The following is a 23,526-nucleotide window of genomic DNA, read 5'->3' on the forward strand; positions in this document are numbered from 1 at the left end:
CGTTCGATGAGGAGGATGAAATACTGTCACATGAGGAGGAGATGGAGTCCCAGTAGTTGCCCACGCGTTACTGTAATTGGAAAGGTCTGTAGGTGGAAGAGACAGATCATTAAAACATTTAACCCGGAGTTTTATTATGGGGGAAAGATCACTAATCAAGTGGGCGTAGCATTGTTGATTCATTTGTTGAACAGATAGCAACCTTTAGGCACTCTAATATTACAGACGCAGTAACGTTCTTCAAAAATAAATACAGTACCGTTATTATTGGTAAGTTTACGGTATACGTGTATAGAACTAACGTCTGAGACGAGCGTATAACGAACGGTAACCAGGCATCTGTAGTAAGATGGGTAGATTTAGTTTGCAACGATTTTATTCCGCTGGTGTTCCATGAAGGGAAGTATATCGATAAGAATGTATATAAATTCCTAACGTAGAGCAGCCCCGCACAACAATCAGTGGTGGCAGACAAAGTACGGACTGGCCATCTACCGAAAATAAGTGTAAAGCTACGAATAAGGTGCCTGCTGAGAATCTACTCTCTATTGGTGTTATTTTTAGTTGAAGTGAACCTAAGGCTACTTATGCCTATAAAGTGAAGTAATATATGTATCATACATAGTGAGAAATATTGTTCAACAAACTTTTTGTAAAAGTAAAGGAAGGGTAACATTATAAATAAATGTATTGTGTTACAGAATGCGTCTCTGTTGGCGTTTTATTACCAGACCTGGGAATACATAGCACTGAAGCGCCAAAGAAACTGGTGTGGCCATGCGCATTCAAATACAAAGATATGTAAACAGGCAGAACATGGCGCTGCTGTCGGAATCGCCTATATAGCACAACAAGTGTCTGCCGCAATTGTTAGATCGGTTACTGCTGCTACAATGACAGATTATGAAGACTTTGTTTGAATGAGGTGTTATAGGAGGCACACGGGCGATGAGACACAGCATCTCCGAGGTAGCGATGAAGTGGGAATTTTCCCGTATGACCATTTCACGAGTTTACAGTGAAATCAGGAATCTGGTAGAACATCACATCTGCGACATCACCGAGGCCGGAAAAAGATACTGCAAGAATGGGACCAATGACGATTGAAGAGAATCATTCAACATCACAGAAGTACAACCCTTCCGCAAATTGTTGCATATTTCAGTGCTTGACGATCTACAAGTGTCTGCGTGCGAACCATTCAACGAAATCTCATCCGTATGGGATTTCGAAGCGGAAGGTTAGCTCGTGTACCGTTGATGACTGCACGACACAAAACTTTACTCCTCGCCTGGGCCCGTCAACACCGACACTGGACTGTTTATGACTGGAAACATGTTGCCTGGCCGGACGAGTCACGTTGGATGACAACCTCATGACTTGATGAACCCTGCATGCCATCAGGGGAATGTTCGAGCTGGTGGAGGCTCTGTAATGGTGTCGGGCGTGTGCAGTTGGAGTGACTGGGACCCCTGATAGTCTACGTATGACTGAAAGGTGACACGTACGTAATGTCCATTGTGCATTCCGACGGACTTGGGCAATTCCAACAGGACAGTGCGACAGCCTACACTTCCAGAATTGCTACACCGTGGCTCCAGGAACACTCTTCGGACTTACCAGTGTGTACAGCCCTGCAGGATTCATGGTGTCAGTTCGCTCCAGCACTACTTCAGACATTAGTCCATCCCACGTCGTGTTGCGGCATTTCTGCGTGCTCGGGGGGGTCCCCTACACGATATTGGGCAGGTGTACCAGTTTCTTTGGCTCTTCTGCATATTATCCTGAGTCCTTACGACTTGAATTTGTACTAACAGATACAGACGCAAGAATAGATTACCTCGTCGTAACATCCTACGACAGTAAGATCAAAGCATCAGTCGCCGTTAGTCTATTGGAAGAACGGTGTTGCTGTAAGCCTAATGTCTATGATCGAATACGTCGTTTTAGGGAAGCACATAGAGACTATATACTACACAGAGTAAGACGTGCGAATCGGTATCTCAGTCTCTTCATCATGAACGTTTTCTCGTCCACTTTTAAATAAACGTACCCATTCACGGACAACTCCTTCACTCATAACTCTTGGTCCGTACACGGCACAAAGCTCACGATGAATAGCTGCTGCAGAATATCCTTTGGCTGTAAAAAACCTTATGACAGCACGCACTTCACATTTGGCGGGGTTTTCTATTGCAGCACACATTTCAAACTGCCACAAAAACTAAACTAGCGCAGGTACGACGTTCACTCGACCACGGCTTGATGCCGACTGACCTGTTGAGTGCGTGAACGCACAGATGGCGTCGCTACTCCCCCCACAACCCGCACTGTGACCAATCGGAGGTTACTTTCTGAACCGCCCTCGTATATCACTAAAGCATGTGGATAGTGACATGCTGATATGAAGTACAAAACAAGTTTCTCAGTTTCCTAACGTTTATCTCGTTCTATGGGGTCGTTTTGTACATGAGCAGGGTATACTTTCTGACGCTGTAGTCGTCACTTAACCAACTTAAGGGAGGAAAGGCGTGTAACCCTTATTCCGTGTGTTATCATATTTTAACTTTTTGTGTATCGTCTTTGTGACGTGTAAACTGGAGATCAGCCCAACATTTTTATAAGCAATTTTGGATATCCGCTTAACTCATGTACGCCCACAGGGTCAACAACTATCCTGCTGCGCGCTGACAAGGTATTACTCTTACTGGTCTGGTCAGAAGATTTGCGCTTTGTAAAAGTAAAACTGTCAAAATGTGCCGCAAATGTGATATAAATTTGTATGGGAAATGTTTTGCGGAGTTTCATCAAAATTGGCTCTGAGCACTATGGGACTTAACATCTGTGGTCATCAGTCCCCTAGAACTTAGAACTACTTAAACCTAACTAACCTAAGGACATCACACACATCCACGCCCGGGACAGGATTCGAACCTGCGACCGTAGCGGTCACGCAGTTCCAGACTGAAGCGCCTAGAACCGCACGGCCACATCGGCCGGCGGAGTTTCTTCCATAATCATAAACATTTTATGTTCCTTACCTGCCTAGTATAATTACTTAATAGTTATTAATTTTCAAGAGGAAGACTGATTATCAAATTCCTAATAATAAACACCGATTAACGTAAAATATGCTTTATTTTGAAAATATCTGTTCCGGAGCAGTGTACGGCATTATGAGCGTATTCGCTCATTGTCGATCCACTGAAAAAAAAAGAACTTTGTTTCATAACTCAGAACCACAAATTAGCGTTACAGCTGTTGTCTGTAGTAACTAGTGAATGAAATATATGAAAAACATAAAACTCCGTGTTAAAAAGCTTTGTGCCCATATACGGTTAAAAACGACATTCAGGGCTGGCCGCTTTAGCAGACGAAAGTTTATTAACCCTCGCACTCTCCGCATGGTTCACCTTCCTCTCCCACAACCTTGCACGCTGGGCGCTAAGCTATACGAGCGATTTATGTACAACAAAAAATCTATTTTGTAATATTTTGTTGTAAAGTGATCACATCGAGTTACCAAACTTTTTTGTTTCATTGTTCTGTAACAATCAAAGAAACACTTTTAGTAGCTTGCTGTGGTTTTTTACAACAATGTGTTTTTTGAGCAAGCTATGCTGTACGATTTAAAGATTTTACGAATGAAATATATTAAACACAGTAGTCAAGTGATGTTGGGTTTGAAAGAAAAAGGATGATTACGCGAGAACTGTCGTGACTTAGACAGCTGAGCATTTGGGAGAAAGTAGTGAAAACAGTCTGTGGAAGATAACAAAAAATTGAACGCTATATTGGGAGAGGTTCGCAGGAGAGCTTCTGTAAAGTTTGGAAGGTAGGAGACGAGGTACTGGCAGAAGTAAAGCTGTGAGTACCGGGCGTGAGTCGTGCTTCGGTAGCTCAGTTGGTAGAGCACTTGCCCGCAAAAGGCAAAGGTCCCGAGTTCGAGTCTCGGTCGGGCACACAGTTTTAATCTGCCAGGAAGTTTCATCTCATTTTATATTGGTAGTCAGCATCATCCAAATTATGTATGCACTCACTGCACCTACATCGATCATGTTGAAGAAAAGCATCAATGGCCAGTGCCTAGTTTTTCTCTTCACACTGTAGCTTCGCATCTTCTGGTCCATGCTGTCTACGACGAACTTTGTGACATTGTATCTCATAACAACTTGAGGATTCTTTACATGTCATGATGACGCCGTTGGTTGGTCATCAAGAGAGCTAAGGACGCTAACAAGTTAGTTTTCTTAAGGAACATAAGAGGCTATTATCACATCTGGTTGAAAAACAAATAATGTAGAGCATACTTCATGTCCTTTAGGTGTAATAAATTCGGAAGGCAGTACGCCTTTCTTTTTTTCGGATACTACCGACTAGTGTCAGACATTTTGATGACAAATAACGAACTAAATCGAGAGATGTAAAAAAAAAATGTAAAAGATGATATTACTCCCATATTTTTCAAGTTTTGTTGCCAGGATCTTCACAACATTCTGTCCAAATCACACGGCTCGGGTTTCTTCCTCCTTCACCAAATACAGTTTCATCTTCCGGCAGTAGCTTGTCGCAGTGCCACAAACTGGACCCATCCAGTCCTCCTAGACGATTCGACCTTCGTTGTCGGTTCACATATGAGGGGGTACGCGAAAGAACAACGTAAAACAAGATTCTTCAGTATCATAGTTCCTAATAGACTAATGAGTAGGTAACTCGTCTTCTTTCAACACATTCTATTTTCCCCTGTCTACCAGAAATTCCAGCTTGAGGAACTGTAGTCTATTTGCATCACGAGAAAACAATAAATCACCTCAACAGAATTTGCACTAAATTGTTTTTCTCCATCTTAGTAAAGAGATTCTTCATGATCATTTTCTTCATGTAGTTCTGAGTTTTTCCCTGGAAGATTCGGTTCACTAGGTGTGTTTTCAAAATCATGAGACTGTTACAACAATTCCCTTATCTTCTCATCGGATACCCCTCTTCTGCGTAACATGTTCAGCTTGTAGAACAAAGTAAATATGTACTTATCACAAGGAGAACTCTTGAACACTGAAAGAATAAAAGCGCGAGTCAACAATGGTAAATGACGTAACGGACGCTGCACAGACATATGTAATTGTTGAAAACATAACTAGGTTTACTTTGTGTCTTCGGATCGATTCCACAGTGCCATGTCTTGTAGGCGATGACATCTCGGTCGGCGAAAGATTCTAGTCCAGGAAGCGCTGCGTTCTCACAGCGGACAATTGCGAGTGTAATCTAACCTACTGCCAGCTGCTCCACTTGCAACATCGAGTGAAAAATTAACTCGACATCCACGGAAAAATATAGGTCCACTAAGGATAATAGATTGTGCAGTGCCATTTCCGCCAAGCTTATTTTCCAAGCTAATTATGTGTTTGTAAACAGGCATGCGGTGGCGGCGATGACGATAGACACGTCGACGAGGCACAGTGCTTCAATGCTGTTGCAGATATAGCTCACAGCGGAATGGTTCAGCTGGTATGCGTTGGCCGGTTTTCTACTGAGCGAATGACCTTGATTACATACATTACATACATATAGTTTAAAAAAAAAATCTCAAACATAGTGCCGCGTTGGCCGCTGAGCGCCTGCGAGGCTGCATGATGCAACCCGCCGGGGCCGGCTATCACGCGGGGACGCGCGCTGCTAAGACGTCTACAGCGCGCATCCGGGATAACGCTCCCGCGCCGGCCCGCAGCGGCTAAGTCCGTTATCAGCGCTCTTATGTAATCAAGGTCATTCGCTCAGTATAAACGCGGCCAACGCAGATGAGCTGAACCATTCCGCTGTGAGCTATATCTGCAACAGCATTGAAGCACTATGCCTCGTCGACGTGTCTATCGTCATCGCCGCCACCGCATGCCTGTTTACAAACACATAATTAGCTTGGAAAATAAGCTTGGCGGAAATGGCACTGCACAATCTATTATTCTTAGTGGACCTATATTTTTCCGTGGATGTCGAGGTAATTTTTCACTCGATGTTGCAAGTGGAGCAGCTGGCAGTAGGTGGTTTACACTCGCAATTGTCCGCTGTGAGAACGCAGCGCTTCCTGGACTAGAATCTTTCGCCGACCGAGATGTCATCGCCTACAAGACATGGCACTGTGGAATCGATCCGAAGACAATGTATGGATGAAAGGACTGGGTGTACTTGCTGAGAATGTAACTGTAACTGGTGATGTAACCCTGTACTATAATTATTAATAAAGTGTGATCTGTAGCGTCAGCCATTAACCGGGGAGCGTACATCGCGAACTGGGGGCTCAAGGATGCAACAGTTTGAAAAAAAAAAAAATCTGAAACATATTGCCGCGTTGGCCGCTGAGCGCCTGCGAGGCTGCATACGGGAGGAAACGTGCATGATCACTTTAAAACAAAGCCATAGGTACAATTTTATCATTCTCTTCGAAAATTATGACTCAGTTGACAAATTACCTAAAGTCTTAGAATTTCTTTAAAACAAAGTTTATCGTCACTAACAGAGAAGATATTAAAAATCACTGACGGGCCCCTGAGACCTGATGGTAGGTAAAGAACTAAACAGAGCCGTGCACAGCCCAAGTACCTAAAGTACGAGCAACCACAGCTGGTTTTCTCATACGGGATGCTGTTTAGAAGAGCAACTCAGCAGCATAAAACCGTAAGGTAACATCGCAGGACGGTCAAAAGAAACTGTAACAGAGACTACGGGCTGTGGAGCCAATTCTTTCAAAGTGATTACTGAATGGCACCTCTAGTTTTCATAGTTCGCAGAAGGTACATATTACTAAATAGGTATTCCATTATACGAAGGTGTACACAACTAGAGGGGGCTGTAAAAGAAGACAGAGACGGTAGAGGAAGACAGATACTGGGGTACGTCCCGCAGAAAACTGAAGCTGGAGGTTGAGAGTGCTACCCTGAGATGAAAAGGTTGTCACAGGAGAGGAGTTTGTGGAGGGCCATACAGCACATCAAATCACTAGGAAGACTGATGACAAAAAAAAAAAAAAAAGAAAAGAAAAGCCACAACGGAACCAGAAATTGGAATTGGTTCCATTCGAAAGTAATGATGATGCCCCCATTAAGACATTTATCTCACTGGCGGACGAGACTTTCAATTCCTGTTTAATAGAACGTGGTCGGCCGCTGACTGATGCACAACTGCATCTATTCTTGCACTTCCTCATCGACTAAACCAACGTGCACACAAGTCTTTCTTCAGGTCACTAAAGAGGTGAAGATAACACTGTGAGACATCAGCGCTGTGTAGACGACGTTGCAGTGTTTCCCAATCAAATCGCTGATGCATAGCCCTCGTCCGAATGGCAGTGTAGCGGTGGGCGTTATCGTGCAACAGTATGATTCAGTCCGAAAGCGTTCCGACAGCCTGAGGGCAAACTACAAAGCCAGCAATGGAAACGTTCCACATATCCCCCGCCAAGGATATCCAAAGCTGCTCACACAAGTTCTGGTAAGGTCATGAGGTCCTCCTTCGACTGGAGGGGCCCCTGCTCGCCTAATTCCTTGAGCGTCGAACCAGAATCAATGGGAAGAGCTATTAAAACACTTTGCAGAAACTGCGACGCGCCATAAAGTGGAAACATGGAGGAATGCTGTCTTACGGAGTCACTCTGTTGCACAATAACGCCCACACCCCCTCTGCCAACTGGACGGAAGCTACGCTGCAGTGAATCCGTTGGGGAACACTGCAACATAATCCTGTGTGATATTCACATCTTTGACGACCTGAGGTAAGAGATGAGTAGACGTCGATTTCAGCAGGACGAGGAATTGCAAGAGTGGGTATAGTTGTGGATCAGGGATGGTGGTTATTGCTGAAACAACCAGTTTTCGGTACACTGGTTTTTCCTTCTCCATTTTAAGCTCATTGTTAAAACCATTCAAAATAACCAGTTTTTTAAGTAACCAATTTTCGATTATTGTTGCTATTATTTCAGCAGTAAACGTAAACTTTGAGCAAAGATTGGAGTTTTTAAGATTCCCTCACAGTTTTATGTTATACATTTCAAGGTACATAAAGTAAAAATAACAAATAAATTGTGTAAATGAAAGAAAGCTTGGTCCCTCCAACATTCACTGCTTTTCCCTAAAAAAATAATGAAGTGTTGAAAACTTTAAATCTCTGCTCAAATATCATATAAAAAGTCAGTACTAAAATGTGGAAAAGGATACAGAACTGTATTTTTTGTGTTAAATTATTCCTTTTCAAGGACTGCAATCAGATAAAAGCGTAATATGCAGACATAGGCAGCTGATCAACTATTTTATATTTTTTATGCAAACAAGAATGATTCGTTAAGTTTTTGATTTATTACGCCTTAATTTGTCTTATTTCCTAAGACAAACAATAAGCTCTTGTGTAAAATTTGTACCATTTTGTTTCTTTAATTATTTCGAATGAAATACCTGTAACTTAGTCAAATTTATGTCTTTACTCTTTAATCGGAATTTGAATGCAACTATTTTTTATAATCAAAATAAAATATGCTTTTTCAAGAAATTTAAATGATTATTAGGCAAAATAGAACATTTGCCAGAAACAGTTACATGATAAATTAAAATAAAAATTCAGTAATGAATCAATCCTCTGGTCAATATTTACTCCCTAATCTGTTCATAAATACTCGTTCTGTAATCTTTTGATCTGTAACCTGATTCCTTTCATCATAAATAATGTTATTGAAAGACTTTACGTTTCAGATGCCACAGAACTTCTCATCAAACAAGCTTTTACAGGAAAGTTTTATTTAAAAAGAAAAAAAAGTAGCACCACTGTAATGCTAAACTGATATATCAGTTTTAACCAGTTGTTTGTGAAAAACACAAATGCTTTTTATAACCGAGACCAAATATATAAGGAAAAATATCGGTTATTCAGAACTCAAATACCGGTATTGTAATTAATTTAGAGAGATTCCCTTAACTTGTACTAACATCTATTCAAACCATGCCTTGTTTCGGAATTTTAATTTCATATCCTTAAGCTGGGACTTCAAAATCCTAAAACCGTTGCGGTTTCAATAAATATTAGTACAACTGAAGCGGATCTTTCTAAATTAATTATAATGCCTCTCAGTAGAGGATGTCCTCCGTACCAAATCTTATAAAATACCAGTATCGGTTTTAACTGGTAGGTTTTTCTCATGCATATGTGAATCCGGCAGTGACTCACCGTGTTCTGCGAAACAGGAACTGATCGTATCGTCTCCCAGTGAGATAAATGCCATAACGCGTGTGGTGATTACTTTTGAAGGGCCCCGTTGTGGCAGTAGTTTGATTTTCATTTGACTGCCCCTTATACTAAACGGTATCTCTGAATGATATGTCCGTTTTCTGCATCCTCTACAAGGTAGGAATCACAATATGGTTGCTGCGCCAAGACGATGGACTGGTAGCTGCGCTTAAGGCGCCCGCGGAGTGTGTTATTACTGGCGGTTCTTGATATTCCACCGGAGGAGAGACGGACCATGGAAGGGGAGGGAGGGGGGGGGGACCCGTCCATCGATGGAACTGACGTAAGGGCGCAGTCACTCACATTCGACAGGCCGCAGGAAACCATGAAAGATTTATGGCGATCTTTCTCGCTGGCTTTCAGCCATTCACTTTCGTTCCATATTCACTCCGTCTTGGCACATGCACTCTGCGCAGAAATGAACCGTTGCTGCAACTTCATTCTATGCCCCCACAAATTCCTCACAACCAATGCTATCGTATTAATGGCAGCATAACTTATTCACTCGTTGTAAAGCCTTTACTTATATATTTGTTGTTTAACTAATGCAAACATTTCATCCAGTATGTCATCAACTGCAAAAGACTGCGACGTAACTATAGTATACTAGCTGAGAAAGCCGACGGAATGTCGGAATGTATGGAATGCGAGAAAGCACAAGTACCATGCATACAGACGTACATTACATTAAAGATACCACGAATGCCGTGAAATGGAATGATGTGTGGCTAGGGCCGCCCGACGGGTAGACCGTTCGCCTGGTGCAAGTCTTTTGAGTTGACGCCATTGCGGCGACTTGTGTGTCGATGGGGATGAAATGATGATGATAACACAACACCCAGTTCCTGAGCTGAGAAAATCTCCGACCAGCCGGGAATCGAACCCAGGCCCCTTTGCATGACATTCCGGGCGATAACGATTCAGCTAGCGGAGCGGACTTAAATGCGGTTATCCTGTTAGTAAGGTAGTTAAGTGTGGGTGCATGACAGTAGTGAGTGTGATGGGCTAATGTCCGCAAAATATGGAGCAATAAATACACTAGGTAAGGAAAAATAGTATGTAGCTTACGATCTTTACGGTGTATGTGAAAATGAGTTTATTGTTCAATTCGCTATGCAAGTTAATGATGGTAGGGTCCTCAACGTGTTTCATCCATACTGTGGTTGGTGGCTATACTGACGAAGAATAATGCAGAAGAAGAGTAAGCGAAATGATTGACGACAACAACCAAAATTATGAAAAAATTATACTCACGAAGAATAAGCAACATGTTAACTCGAAATCACTGTAGTGTGCCGTTAGATTATTCGTTTGTCAGTTAGGAGTGTTTATGTCTTTCACTGTATCTGCATTATTTTCTTTGTGTCTCCGTTGATCGTCAGTAAAGAGTGGTTGAAAAACGAGCTGAGAGATTAAAAACTGATCTATTTGATGTTACATGTCATTATTGAAGTCTCAATGACGAAGACCCGCAAATATCATGTTTTTCTAAGAGTATTTATTGTTTCATATTTCGCCGATTTTTCCTCACCAAACACACCCAGTGCCATTCACCGCGACCAAACTCCCTTATTAACAGCATGAGACAAAAAGTTTTTTTTTTCTTGAGACATCAGCATTCTGCCTGGTTTGATGCTGCCCGCCACGAGTTCCTCTCCTGTGCCAACCTCTTCATCTCAGAGTGGCACATGCAACCTACGTCCTCAGTTATTTGCTGGCAGTATTCCAATCTCTGTCTTCCTCTTCAGTTTTTGCTCTCTACAGCTCCCTCCAATACCACGGAATTCAGTCGCTGATGTCTTAACAGATGTCCTGTCATCCTGTCCCTCCTACTGCTTAGTGCTTCTCACACATTCCTTTCGTCTCCTATTCCGGGCTGAACTTCCTCATTCTTTGTCTTATCAGTCCGCCTCATTTCCACCTTTCGTCTGTATCACCACCTCTCTGATGCTTTGATTCTCTTCTGTTCCGATTTTCCCCATAGTCCGTGTTTCGGTACCATATAATGCTTGCTCCAAACGTACATTCTCAGAAATTTGTTCCTCAAATTAAGGCTAAAGGCTCTGAGCACTATGGGACTTAACATCTGTGGTCATCAGTCCCCTAGAACTTAGAACTACTTAAACCTAACTAACCTAAGGGCATCACACACATCCATGCCCGAGGTAGGATTCGAACCTGCGACCGTAGCGGTCACGCGGTTCCAGACTGAAGCGCCTAGAACCGCACGGCTACACCGGCCGGCTCTCAAATTAAGGCCTGTATTTCATACTAGTAGACTTCTCTTGAGCAGGAATGTCCGTTTTGCCAATGCTAATGCGCTTTTGATGTCCTCCTTGCTCCTTCCGTCATTGGTTATTTAGCTGCCTATGTAGTAGAATAGACCTACCTTAAATTCATCTACTTCGCGATCGTCAATCCTGATGTTAATTTTCTCGCTGTTCTCATTTCTACAGAGATCCTGTCGGATGAATGAAACAATAAACGCATTTTCGTATGTACGGTCAAGTTTGTGAGTCACAGAGCATATAACTTCTTCTAAGAGTATTTATTGCTTCATATTTCACCGATTTTTCCTCGCCACACTCACCTAGTCCCATTCACCGCGGCCAAACACCCTTATTAACAGTATGAGACAGATCGTTCTCATTACTTTCGTCTTTCTTCGATTTACTATCAAGCCATATTCTGTCCTCATTAGACTGTTCATTCCATTCAACAGATCAAGTAATTCATCTTCACTTTCACTCAGGATAGAAATATCGTCAGCGAATGGTATAATTGATATTCTTTCACCTTGACTATTAAATCTACTTCTGAAATTTTCTCTTATTTCTAACATTGCTTCTTCGACGTACAGATGAACAGTAGGGGCGAAAGACTGAGTCCCCGTCTTACAGCACTTCTTTCTTGGTGGTCCATTCTCATAATTCCCTGTTGGCTCTTGTACATACTGTATATTATCCGTCTCCCCCAACAGCTTACCCCTATTTTTGGCAGAATTTCGAACGTCTTGCACATTCCACATTGTCGAACGCTTTTTCCAGGTCGCCAAATCCTATGAACGTGTCTCCATTTTTCTTCAGTCTTGCTTCCATTATCAACCACAACGTCAGAATTGCCTCTGTGGTATGGTGTGGCCAAACTGATTACCATCTAACACATCCTCAATTTTCTTTTCAATTCTTATGTACAATATTCATGACAGCAACGTGGCAGCATGAGCTGTTAAGCTGACTGAGCGATAATTCTCTCACTTGTCAGCTCTTGCAGTCTTCGGAATTGTGTGGATGATATTTTTCCGAAAGTCTGATGGCATGTCGCCAGGCACATACATTCTACACTCCAACATGGTCGTTTTTTTGCCACTTCTCACAATGATTTTAGAAATTCTGACGGATTGTTGCCTATTCGTTCTGTCTTATTTGATCTTAATCCGTCCAAATCTCTCTTAAATTTTGGTTGTAATACTGTATACTCCACCTCTTCTAAATTGATTACTTTTTCTTCTTCTATCACATCAGACAGATCGACCTCCTCATAGAGGCCTTAAGTTTCCTCTTTACCCCTATCGGCATTCTTGTCTGCATTTAACAGTGGACTTCCCGTTGCAATCTTAGAGCTACCACAATTGCTTTCCTATATTGTGAGTCAGTCTTTGCGACAATCATTTCTTATTCGATTTCTTCACATTTTACATGCAACCATTCCGTCTTAGCTGCCTTGTAGTACCTATTTATCTCATTCCTAAGCGACTTGAATCTTTGTACTCCTGAATTTCCATGAAAATTTTCGTACTTCCTTCTTTCATCGATCAGCTGAACTATTTCTTTTGTTACCCATGGTTTCTTCACAGTTACCCTCATTATATATTTTTCTTTCTGTCCAACGTATGTGGCTGCACTTTTTAGTTATGTCCATTTCTCTTCAACTGTATTGCTTACTGAGTTATTCCTTATTGGTGTATCTAGAGCCTTAAAGAACTTCAATCCTATCTCGCCATTCCTTAGTGCTTCCATATCCTACTTCTTTGCATATTGATTCTTGCTGACTAATCTCTTAAATTTCAGCCTACTATTCATCACTACTATATTGTGATCTGAGCCTATACCTGCTTCTTGGTACGACTGAAAAACTACTATATGATTTCAAAATCTCTCTCTGACCTTGATGTAATCTAACCGAAATCTTCTCGTATGACCGTGCCTTTTCCAAGTATACCTCCTCAGATTATTCTTGAACAGAGTATCGCTATTACTAGCTGAAATTTATTACAGAATTCCATTACTCTTTCTCCTCTCTCACTCCTTGTTCCAAACCCATATTCACCTGTAGCCTTTTTTCTACTCCTTCCCCTACAGCGGCATTCCAGTCCTCAATGATTATTAGATTTTTATCACACATTATGTACTGTATTACGTATTCAATATCCTCATATACTTTCTCTATCTCTTCATCTTCAGCTTGCGACGTCCGCATGTATACCTGAAATATGTTTGTTGGTGTTGGTTTGCTGTCGATTCTGATTACAACACACTATTCACAGTAACATACCCTGCCTATTCACAACGAGTCCTACTCCCGTTATACCATTTTTTGCTATTGTTGATACATTTTACTGACCCCTACTATGTCTAGATTGAAACTTTGTATTTCCCTTTTCAGATTTTCTAGTTTCCCTACCACGTTCAATCTTCTAACATTCCTCGCCCCGACTCGTAGAACGTTATCCTTTCGTTGGCTATTGAATCTCTTTCTCTTGGTCAGCTCCCCTTTGGCAGTCCCCTCCTGGAGATCCAAATGATGGACTATTCCGGAAACTTTTGCCAATGGAGAGATCATCTTGACACTTTTTCATTTACAGGCCACATGTCTTGAGGATACACGTAATGTGTGAATTGAATGCAGTGGCTCCATTGTCTTCTGCATCCTCATGCTGCTGATCATTGCTGATTCTTCTGCTTTCAGGGGCAGTTTTCCACTCAAAGGCAAGAGAATATTGAACCACTGCCCGCTCCTCCGCCCTCTTTGACAAGGCATTTGGCAGAATGAGGGTGATTCCTTATGCTGCAAGCCTTAGGCCGCCAATGTTGATTATTAACGAAAATTTAAGGAGTGGGGTGATTCGTACCCGGGGCCAAGGAGATTACTAGCCTTAGACGCTACCCCTAGGCCATGGCTAGCACAAGAACCAGGCGCTATCTACTGCATAACCACGAGTGGGTGTCAGCAGGGCGTCATGGAGTCATGGAGTCTATCGTACAAAGACAAATATACCTAAAAACCAATGAAGCATAGGAACCAAGATTCATTTGATAGATTCATGTCAAACATTAAAAACAACGCACTTGCTCGACAGTCTTTCTTTTACGATGCACTGAAAATGCTGTATGAAGAACAGAAAGACACTGTGAAACTAAATGTGACTGACAAGGAATCTTGGCCCTGAAGTTAAAATCTTCTGGGTTATTAGGCCCCGTCATATTTCTTCTAAAATGATTGACGTTTCGACCCACCTGCTGGGATCTTCCTCAGGATCTTCTTGTGTCCACTACTGCTAGAACTTTTCTAGCAGTAGTGGACACCAGAAGATCCTGAGAAAGATCCCAGCAGAGGGGTCGAAACGTCGATGATTTTAGAAGAAATATGAAGCGACCTAATAACCCAGAAGTTTTTAACTTCACTGACAACGGCCACGAAAGGCTGCAGACTTAAATAAATCTTGGCCCTGCTACTATGGTATGAATACAAAAACTCCGAGGGTGAAATAAAGGGGCAAAGTGCGTTATTATAGAGTGCTATTTATAAATCTAAGGTTACCAATAAATTAACAGTGTTTAAATTTGCTGTACATTCCTCGGGAATATTTAAATAACACCCTTACAAAAAATCTGCCGAATATCCTCTCATTCTTTGCTAACAGGAGAAAGAATTAAAACGTATTTTTTTGCCTCCAGAAAATGTGTTTCTAATTCCTGGTTGAAGAAACACTAAAATTTATGGAATTTGTAGCGTAGCCTTTATTAGTAACAAATATTTGTTTTAAAACTATCGAGTGCAAAATTGTCGGTTACTCTGAGGACATTTCAGTCATAACAAGAAAAATGTTCAGTCCTTGTGGTCTTTGATACAGAAGTCACATTTAAAATTATCCCGAGTATCATCGTCGATGTCTTGTGTTTAGTGACTTAAATACTCTCGTTCATAATTATTTTTGAGAACTTTCCTTGATAACGGAAAACCATAGCAAAACAGATTACGGAAGAAAGGATCGATTTGCCACGCATCGCAGAGCATTGTTATGCTTACAGACCACAGACTGCAGCCGGCCGCTGTGGCCGCACGGTTCTATGCGCTTCAGTTCGGAAAGCGCTGCTGCTGCGGTTGCAGGTTCAAATCCTGCCTCGGGCATGGATGTGTGTGATGTCCTTAGGGTAGTTAGGTTTAAGGAGTTTTAAGTCTAGGGGACTGATGTTAAGTCCCATAGTGCGTAGAGCCATTTGAACCATTTTGAACCACTGACTTCGACTCGTTGCCAGCCAGCACATGTAAGGAGCCGTGGGAAACCATTCAGACTGTATGAAACTTCCTGGCAGATTAAAACTGTGTGCCGGACCGAGACTCGAACTCGGGACCTTTGCCTTTCGCAGGCAAGTGCTCTACCAACTGAGCTACCCAAGCACGACTCACGCCCCGTCCCTACAGCTTTACTTCTGCCAGTACCTCGTCTCCTACCTTCCAAACTTAACAGAAGCTCTCCTGCGAACCTGCAGAACTAGCACTCCTGAAAGAAAGGATATTGCGGAGACATGGCATAGTCACAGCCTGGAGGAGGTTTCTAGAATGAAATTTTCACTCTACAGCGGAGTGTGCGCTGATTTGAAACATCCTGGCTGATTAAAACTGTGTGCCGAACCGAGACTCGAACTCGGGACCTTTGCCTTTCGCGGGCAAGTGCTCTACCAACTGAGCTACCCAAGCACGACTCACGCCCCGTCCTCACAGCTTTACTTCTGCCAGTACCTCGTCTCCTGTGAGGACGGGGCTTGAGTCGTGCTTGGGTAGCTCAGTTGGTAGAGCACTTGCCCGCGAAAGGCAAAGGTCCCGAGTTCGAGTCTCGGTTCGGCACACACTTTAATCTGCCAGGAAGTTTCGTATCAGCGCACACTCCGCTGTAGAGTGATAATTTCATTCAGACTGTATGGCGCAATCGCCCACTGCATACACACTCGACGCGCCACACACGTGTTCGCCATGAGCTACAGCGGGTTCTGAGCAGTACCAGATTGCTGTGTCGTTGTTTTTGTTTATTCCAAGTGTACGCTGTTATTCAGCATCCATCGCTTAAATGGAAATATGTTTCTGTAGAAAGATGGATTGTTGAAGGCCGGCCGCGGTGGCCGAGCGGTTCTAGGCGTTTCAGTCTGGAACCCCACGATTGCTACGGTCGCAGGTTCGATTCCTGCCTCGGGCATGGATGTGTGTGATGTCCTTAGGTTAGTTAGGTTTAAGTACGAGTTCTAAGTTCTAGGGGACTGATGACCTCAGATGTTAAGTCCCATAGTGCTCAGAGCCATTTGAACCATTTGATTGTTGAAGGAGGTGTCTTTCCAGTAGTCTTGGTACTTGCTTCCTTTTGCCCTTTAGCCAGAGACTGCTCCAAAGCTTTTCTAACAGGAGATGAAGCCAAGACTGCTGCTTTACCTGATCTTGGTGATGGGTTTGATAGTGGAGGTAGAATGGGTGAGCTGATTTCGTATGTAGAAACCGCTGTTCTTCCACTCGAGTAACTGCAGTCGACAGTGGGCCTTTTGTAACTTCTGAGGCTTTATCAGCATGTGCTGCAGGTTGATAAGGATGAAAACCCACAGACGAAAAAACTAGTGGGCCACATCTCCCACGTTTTTTGAAACCATTTGCAGCCACTTCTATTGTTGCGGCTCTGCAATGTACCCAACACACAGATGCCCCAACATGCCTCTCAGTCACCGCATAGGCGCCTTCTGGAATAAGATGCAGAATATCTGACACATTTAAGATAATTTTCATTAATTGTTCCGTCTCAGTTGCACACTTTTTTAATTCGATTACATGTTTCGATCACTATGGATCATCTTCAGATCTAAAACAAAGTAATACTAAATATGTACCATCTAATATTTTACAATAGTAGAAAAGAAAAGAGCTGTACGTAAATGAAGAATTTACCTAAGTAATTGCATCAGCAATAACACTGTATTTTGCAGCTGAGATCAGGCAGACGGAGGCAGGATGTAAGAGGGGAGGTGGGCAAATGGTAAGAGGCTGAGTGGAGGACGGGGGAAGCAGGGATGGCGTGATGGGGATGTCATGCATTTATTAAGAGATGTTGTGTTAAAATTATAGAACGCACAATTGCGTAAAAGTTCTCGTTAAAACACTAATAGTGTAGAACAATACGTATGTAAAATGCAAGCCGCAGAATATAGTGGAACTACAGATATAACTGAAACGACAGGGGACTGAGAGCAGGCGAAGAAGGCACGGCAGGAGGGTGGGCGGGAGGGGGGGGGGAGGAGGATGGATCGTGGCAGGGATGCTACGGGGTCTTACCTTAAGTTTCAAAAAAAGGCAGTAATGTAACAACCTTCTGTTAAAATACCATAAAACTGTAAAAGAACGAAAAATAATAGATTTTAAAGTGGTGAAAATGGAATAAGCAACCGAATATGTTAAAATTTTGAAACATTGGAAGTGTGAAATCATAAGTTCTTACTCCGAAAGTATAAAAATAAAATTTTATAAAGATTTTTTCTTTAAAATGTTAAAACTAAAGGCCTAGAACAACGGATTTATAAATATTGAATGACATAAAGACCGTTAATTTATATAAGTGAAATTGTGCAGAGGACCTAGAACTGCATGAATTAACATTAACTTGCGTAGATCCGTTGGTTGTCAAACGATACCTAATGGTGAAGATCAGTACTACGTAGTCGCTGTCTGACAGTCATGTGAGTCTAGACCTGTTCGTGCTACGTGGGTGGTCTGGATCTAACGCATAATGTGGGTGGTGCTGGGATCGAATAGCTTGGTACATTCCATTCGAATATGTAACACAAAAAAATCACGTAGTTTGGTGTATTATATTCGAATAAGTAACAGAAAAAAACTCTGGCGACGTTGTTGTCCTGAATATGTAAGAGGGGCGTAGGGTATGTATAGAACTATACAATAACTTTTTACTCGAACAGTGCGTGAGACTTGGATGGGAGAGTAGTCGATTACACAGGTACGATGTACCCTCCACAATGCTCTGTACAGCGTTTGCGCCGTATTTGTTTTAGGTCACAGGTCACAGTTACCTACAAGCAGGCGGGAAGACCTGTGTTGGGGCTGGTGTTTACCTGAACATAACTAAATCTACTGCACATTAATAGGAGCAGAAATCCCTCCTACTCTCACCTCAAGTATTAACTGCAGTAAAATGCCGTGCAGTAACCATCTGGAATGACCTGGAGTAAAACACACATGTGGGGCTCAGATTCGTTTGCAGGAATGTTGAGGGAAGTGGCCCAAACTCTAAGAACCCACAGGCTGACTTATATGTGTGGCAGGTGAGTAACCACAAACCCCTTCGATATGTCAACTAAATAACAACTGGTACGGATGTGTAAGTAATGCTGGGTGTTAGAACTGCATTATATCAGTACATCCCATTTCAGAAAATGCTCTGTATTTCTCGCAAAACGCTATTCATTGAACGAAAGATCTGGTAACATTATACCCTCGTGTATCTAGCGTAAGGATCACAGGAATACGATTACGGAGATGAGGACGTGTACAGGGACATATTTATAGACAATCATTTCAAATCATTAACTGCAGATGTTTGCCTATGAATTTCATTGTGCAGTCCCTATCCATTAAAGGTAGACAAATTCATAAAAAGTCATTCTAAATCGATGTATTGCAAATGTTTGCCTCTACATTCCTATGTGCAATCCTCACCTAGTAAAGATGCAATTGGCCACTGCACTGGAGAACTATTCCCCTACACTCTATCCATTAAAAAACCTGTATGTGGCATAGCACTCATAGTGGAGATTAGGATACTTACAGATGCATACAATCGTGTTTTCTCAATAATTACGTTTGTGAGTGAAATAGGTGTGATAAAATCGATAATACTGCAACGTCATAGCGCAAACTGGACAGTGGTGTGCGGAATACGTATTTCGATGTAAGCACCTATATATAGGAGGTCTCAATACCAGCAGACTATAGCGATTTACGAAGGACTGACAACTGGTAGGGGTTGGAGTTGAATGTAGGTAAATGTGACTATTGTATCTCAATAGCCAAAGTGACTCGGTACTGTTTGATTACACCACTGACCACCGATCACTAGAAATAATACCCGTCATACAATACCTGGACGTAAGCATACACACGGTGGTGAATTTCTTCTTGTACGTTAGTGTTCGTACACAGTTACTGCTTGGGGTCGTCTAAGAGGGGGAGGATTAGGCTCAACGTCATTCGAGACCAAAATACTTATTGAACAACATACGTTTAAAAGACTATTCAAACCAATTAAGAAAAATTCACTTGTAAGCTTTCAACAATTAATTTAAAGAAATACGTAAAGAACAACAACAACAAGCCTCAGCCGGCCGAAGTGGCCGTGCGGTTAAAGGCGCTGCAGTCTGGAACCGCAAGACCGCTACGGTCGCAGGTTCGAATCCTGCCTCGGGCGTGGATGTTTATGATGTCCTTAGGTTAGTTAGGTTTAAGTAGTTTAAAGTTCTAGGGGACTAATGACCTCAGCAGTTGAGTCCCATAGTGCTCAGAGCCATTTGAACCATTTTTGAACAAGCCTCAAAAGTGATTAAATTTAATATATGTGCACATCCCCGAACGTGTGTTGCAGTGTTCGCTTTGCGTTCAAGTAAAACTTTAATACTCTGTCACACTGACCCACTTTATACTGTTAAAACACAGGAAGTCCAAAATGTTGTGTATAGTTCGAAAATACATATGTTCAAAGACAGCAAATGAGCTTTGCACTTAACTGTCACAGTTATGGGAGCAAATACTTTCAACAACTCACATTACAGAGGCAAAGAAAGTCCTGGAGAATTAATGTCTTATCACTAAGTTTCAGTTCTTGTAATGAGATACCATACAATTACTAGGACACAGAAAATATTTTAGTACAAGCTTATATGAGGGAAGAACGATAGAACAATAAAAATTTTTAATTCTGTATCTGTACTTCAACGCAATAGTTACAACAGGAAGGATTTGCGTCACGAACAGCTTAGTAGCTCACCTTATCGTATTTTCCGACAGCCTGTTTACTGATTTACACTTGCCTGGTATCACAGAACGTTCCACTACATTACTGACCGAAGGAATGAGAACATACTTAAAATTTACATTCAGTATCCCAATAAGACACATACACATTTCAAAATATATACAGTTTCGTAAAAAACAGAGACAGTTACAATGCTTCCTCAAGCTACTTTTTTTACCTTCTTCTTCTTCTTCTTCTTTTTTCCGCTCGCGCGAGTACTGTTGATCAAGAGGCAGCGGAATCCGCGACCTCAGAATCCAACGGGCTGCGCCCAGGTAAATTACTCGGCGTAAATCAGATATAGACATTTCCCGGATAATCGAGACAACTCTGCGCATGACACTAGTAAGTGCTAGTGTTACCTGTCAAGAAAAAGGATCTTTAACTTCAAGAAATAGTCAAATCATAAATGATCTTTAACCCCTAAATCAGGGAACGGAACACAATATGGCTACGAGTGTAATCACATGCCCACATACGAACAAAGGGGCAGAAACCAAACCCTCCAGTATTAATAGAAAAAAAATTGGGGCATTATTCCTGAACAAACACCAAACTCTCAACAAGCAGATGAGAAGATTCACCTCCCAGTCACAATTCAGTTTCAAAATAACGCTCGATGGCTTAACGCTAAGAAAGGACCGCCACTCGGGACGGACTGTCATTAGCAGGCAGTACCTTAAATACCAAGCATCAAATCACAGTCCACAAAGTTGTCATATATGAAGGTAAAACACAGTATGTCTTAATTACAGAATATCACAATTTTACGCTAGTATAATAAACGGGTGGTACAAACACGTGCAGGCCTCTTGAACTCGCACTCAACGTACCAACAACCGAAGCTTAAGCAAGCAGGAAGATTGATCTGGTATTTTTAAGAGTTCTTATAGCCTTGAAGGCGGGTAAGGCGCATAAGCAGACGGCGACGCGTTGGGAAAAACAATAGGAAGGAGCGATTTGCGAATCTCACGCTGTGCCGAAATTCACTCAACAGAATTAGGGCGCCACACCATAGTTCTAAGACGTCACGCTTTGTAAGTAGGCTGTTTAGGTTTTTATGTTGGTAACGCCACGTAGCGCTCTGTATAAAAATCACTGACTGTGCTGTGTGCAGTCTGTGGCTGGTTTGCATTGTTGGAATATTTGCTATTGTAGTGTTGGGCAGTTGGATGTGAACACCGCGTAGCGTTGTGCAGTTGGAGGTGAGCCGCCAGCAGTGGTGGATGTGGGGAGAGAGAAGCCAGAGTTTTGAGACGTTAATATGAGCGCACGATCTGGACGTGTGTCGGTCAGAAAAAGAAAATTTGCCAAATTGGATATCACAAATTATATATATATATATATATATATATATATATATATATATATATATATATATATATATATATAGAGAGAGAGAGAGAGAGAGAGAGAGAGAGAGAGAGAGAGAGAGACTTTTGAACACTTTTAAGGTAAATACACTGTTTGTCCTCTACCAAATTATTTCATTTGCTAACTATATGCCTATCAGTAGTTAGTCCCTTCAATAGTTAGAATCTTTTATTTAGCTGGCAGAATTGGCGCTGGCTGTATTGCAGTACTTCGAGTAACCAAAATTTTTGTGAGGTAAGTGATTCATGAAATGTATAAATTATTGTTAGTCAGGGCCATTCTTTTGTAGGGATTATTAAAAGTCAGATTGCGTTGCGCTAAAAATATTGTGTGTCAATTTAGTGTTGATCAGAATGAGTAAAGAGAGAAATGTATGAGTACTTTCAGTTTTGCTCAGCTGTTTGAAAATAAAATAACGTAAGACGTTTACCAGCACTGCCATTCATAAATTATTTCCAAGGGTATGTTTCAGCTTTCCTCTTAACCAAGACGCCGCGGCCACGGACTTCCACAGTAGGAATAGCTTCGGCCGCCTCGTGTCCTCCAGAGCTGCCAGGACGAAAACTAATTGTCGGACACGCGACCCCAAGCAGAATGCCGAAGTCCAGTCGTCCGACAGAGAAATCGCACGGTTAAAATCACAACACGCCGTGCCTGAAGAGCCCTTTCCGGTCCGCCGCTTGCCGCCGTCCGACTCGCTCGTCACACTGCCTCCCCCTTACGTCGAAATGGCACGCCCTCCGCTAGAGGCTAAAGTGTGCTATTTTTTCTCGTTGTGATACCTCTCTACGTAGACAGGCTTCCAAACAGAACAGTGCTGTTGCAACGTGGTGGGATTCCGAGATAATTACCAGGGGTCTGTGACTTGGCTGAAGACATCTGGAGCCAGCCTTACTCGTCAAAAATCAGGTACAAGCAGGTACCATATATCGTACACTATAAGATTCGTGAATAATGAGAGTATGAGGGGTAAGTGGTACTCTGACGAAAGGGGGAGGCAGAGAGGTGACCTCTACACCGTTTCTTCTAAGTCTTATGCGCAAACATATTACCCTCTCCCACATATGTCTCGCAAGGGTGTGTGTGTAATGGGAAAATTTCTGCTATACAAAGATTTATACTGAGAGACATTCAGCAGCAGGAGTTTCGTCTTTTGTTTTGTCAATAGACAGAATGGGACATGAAAGAAAGATGAAAATACTTCTGCGTTGTACGGCTATATATCGACGGGTAACGTTTTAATGGAAAAAATGTTAAGGTTGAGAATATGAGGAAATCCAGAAAAGAACGGTTCTCGTATGGCCCACATCCTGTTAACCTGCACTGTGAAGGTATCGAATAAAGAATAAATGTTTTTATAAGTCTATTTTCACATTAAATGTGCAGCTGATTTAGCACACTGGTAATGAGCGGGCCACTCTCTTTTCCCTATTTACTTGTACCATACTGACTGTGCTAAACCAGCATGTCTTTAGACATTTAAAATTAGAAGCAAATCACGCAGCAAGAGCCAACATTGTTCCATGAGCTTCGTGCGCCTATAAATG

General features: G+C 42.1%; 1 non-coding gene across 1 annotated transcript; it reads left to right on the top strand.

Moving 5' to 3' along the window:
* The first annotated feature begins 3,888 nt into the window (after positions 1-3,888).
* Trnal-caa (transfer RNA leucine (anticodon CAA)) lies at positions 3,889-3,963 on the top strand. The gene has a single exon. It is a non-coding gene; the product is annotated as a tRNA-Leu (tRNA).
* Positions 3,964-23,526: the final 19,563 nt, after the last annotated feature.

The sequence above is a fragment of the Schistocerca nitens genome, chromosome 7, assembly GCF_023898315.1.
Source record: "Schistocerca nitens isolate TAMUIC-IGC-003100 chromosome 7, iqSchNite1.1, whole genome shotgun sequence".
NCBI lineage: Eukaryota > Metazoa > Arthropoda > Insecta > Orthoptera > Acrididae > Schistocerca > Schistocerca nitens.